The sequence below is a fragment of the Microtus ochrogaster genome, chromosome 22, assembly GCF_000317375.1.
Source record: "Microtus ochrogaster isolate Prairie Vole_2 chromosome 22, MicOch1.0, whole genome shotgun sequence".
Taxonomy (NCBI): Eukaryota; Metazoa; Chordata; class Mammalia; order Rodentia; family Cricetidae; genus Microtus; species Microtus ochrogaster.
This window is the reverse complement of record NC_022023.1, coordinates 15,603,343-15,606,075: the sequence shown is the minus strand read 5'-3', so window position 1 is coordinate 15,606,075 and position 2,733 is coordinate 15,603,343. Positions and strand designations below refer to the sequence as shown.

General features: G+C 46.9%; 1 long non-coding RNA gene across 1 annotated transcript in view; it reads right to left on the bottom strand.

Annotated features, from left to right (window-relative positions):
• Nucleotides 1-2,299: 2,299 nt before the first annotated feature.
• Nucleotides 2,300-2,733, bottom strand: part of LOC113457318 — a 6,519-nt gene continuing 6,085 nt past the window's right edge. The window contains exon 3 of the long non-coding RNA XR_003377915.1: nt 2,300-2,540. This is a non-coding gene — a long non-coding RNA (uncharacterized LOC113457318). The remainder of the gene's footprint in view (nt 2,541-2,733) is intronic.

Genomic DNA, 2,733 nt, shown 5'->3' with positions numbered 1-2,733 from the left:
TGCAAAGGACATATTCTGCAGAAGACAGAGAGTCCTTGGGAGAATGTGCTGTGACAGAGTACTAGATGAGCCCAAAGCTCCTCTAACCCAATGCCAGCCAGGGAGCAAACAGTTCTTCAAAAGTAGTCACGAGTTCAAGGTGGAAATTTACCCCGAGTATTGAGCATCCAGCTCCAGGAAAGAGGCCTTCCACTGTCTTTTCTCCTAGAGCCTGGCTCTGAGGTTACTGAGGCCAGGCACTCGGCAGATCTCACTGTTTCCACGAGCTGCTGCTGAATGTAAGGCCGAGCAAGCCAGCCTGGCCCTGTTGTGGAAAGAGGTTTTGCACCTACGGGAATATATTTATTGAGGACCTACTGTGGGCCAAATTCTAACCCAGGCACTAGTCACAAAGCAGTGGACAAAATTTGCAAACATCTGTCCTCGTGGTGTCTCTAGGACCCAGGGGAAGCCAACAAGGAAGAGGGACTGGGTCAGGTGTGATTGTCGTCAACATGGGAAGAGGGAGGGGATACCTGAGCGGTGAATAGAGGCTCAGTACACAGAGAGTGTGTAGAGGAAGTGTCAGAAGAGCTGGGATGCGTTGGGTGAAGGAGCAAGCCCTGAATGTGCTCTGTGGGAAAGTGGTCCAGGAAGAAGAACCAGCAGGCACAGGTTCCAAAGCAGAGTAAAGAAGAAACAGATTAGTTTCCCTAGAATCTAGTCCCAGCCAGACCTGCTTTTAAACCAGATTGAACACACGGAGTGATTTTGCTTTATTTCTTGGCATTCTTCTCTAGTGACTTACTTTTCTTATGCCTTTCCAAAACAACCCATTTATTTTTAAGCAACAACTCTATTATCTTCTTATCTGTATTTGTTTCAACTACTTAATTAAAAAAATATAAGTATGACTGACATACATAAATTTGGGGAATGAACACAGTTGGTTCTTGTTTGCTGCCAAAAGTAAATAAATAAATAAATAAAACCAGTGAGAGCTGGGTAGTGATGCACCCCTATGATCCCCGCACTCAGAAGGCTGAGGCAGGAGAATTGGAGGTTCAAGGCCACTCTAGGTTATACATGCCCCTGTCCTCAAAAGCTATCTTGGTGGCAAAATGCTTGTCTAGTATGTATAAAGCCCCTAGTTAGAGCTACAGTGGGTGGGGAGAGAAAAGAGACAGAAAGAGGAGATCTAGAAGGAAAGAGGGAGGGAAGGAGAGAGAGAGAGAGAGAGAGAGAGAGAGAGAGAGAGAGAGAGAGAAACACTTGCAGAGATAGAAAGCTGAAGTGAATACACATATTAACAAGTAAACACTGAGAATTTCACATGGTCGGGGCCTTGGTGTAATTTTTAGAAGGATTACTGCACTGCAATGTCACTGGTGACCCTAATGGTTTCTTCGCAGCTAGTCTAATGTCACTGGTGGCCGCAATGGTTTCTCCATAGCTGATTGGCTAACTATGTGTATTGTGGAGAAGCCTCCTTCCTATCCCAAGACCACTTCATCCAGGTTGGCCAGAGTCCCCTCCCAGTGCTTTCCCTAATCCGCTAACGATTAGCCCTAAGCCATTGATCTGGGAGGTTCTTCATCTTGGCCTGAGTTTACCCCAATGACATTGTTTTGGGCAATGCTCATACAAGAGCCCAGGCCTCAACCCAGATGCCAGTAAGCACCACAAAAGATAGGGTTCCAGTTCCAATAACCATCTGGCCACCCGATACCATATACCCTCTATTTATCACCAGCCTTTGAAGCCATAGCCCAAACCAGTTAGGGCGACTTTGGGAAGGGATCTAACCTATGAATATAGGGCTTGCGTGCTGTCACGGTTCATGTTGACTGCCAAATTTCCAGGCTCTGCGATCACCTAGGAAACACACCTTGGAATGTGCCTGTGAAGGAACTTCTAGAGCGAGTGAATTGAGATGAGAAGATGTGAACCTGTGGGTGGTACCAGCTCATGGCCTGAGCTCCTGGACTAAGCAGAAAAGAGAAAGCAAGCCGGAATAATCCCTTCCTTCTTCAAATCATTTTTCTGGGTATTTTGTCACAGCGACAAGAAAAGCAGCTGATGCACTAATACGCTCTTAGACTCCCCTGTTCTTCCTTCCTTGCAGAGCTTGCCTCTCACCCCTCCTCCACACAGCCTCTCCTAATCACAGCAACCACTGGCTGGCTTGTTTGACTTGATATCACCGTTCCTCTCACTCCTTAAAGTAGAAATTCTGCCCATCAGACTCCCATCACACCCTGAGTCTGATTCTCCACTAAACAAGAGGCTTCTTGAGGCAGGAAATAGACTTACTCTGCCTCCCCACTGTACGGGCTCCCGCTTGGCAGTGCCTCTCCACAAAGGCTTGTGTATTGTGCTGAAGATGTTTCTGAAGAGAAGCGGCCTTGGTATCTAATCTCCTCTCATAGATTAAGGCCCGTGGGATGACTAGGGAACAGTGTCCCCACTTTTCCTTTGGCAACCTACTGAAGACTCGCAGCCAACAAGTCCAGAGCACCGTGGGTGAGAAAGCGAGACTTCTATTTCAAACACGGAAGAGGCTGTAAGGAGAAGAAGATTGAACATTTGTGTTCTTTTCTCAAAACATGAGAAGTTGGCCATCTTCTACACTGAGGCCAATCCGAGCTGTCCTCCGGCATTGGACAGGCACAGCTCGGGAGGGACAGCATGTTTTTTTTGGTTTTATTTATTTATTTATTTATTTATTGAGGATTTCCGCCTCCTCCCCGCCAC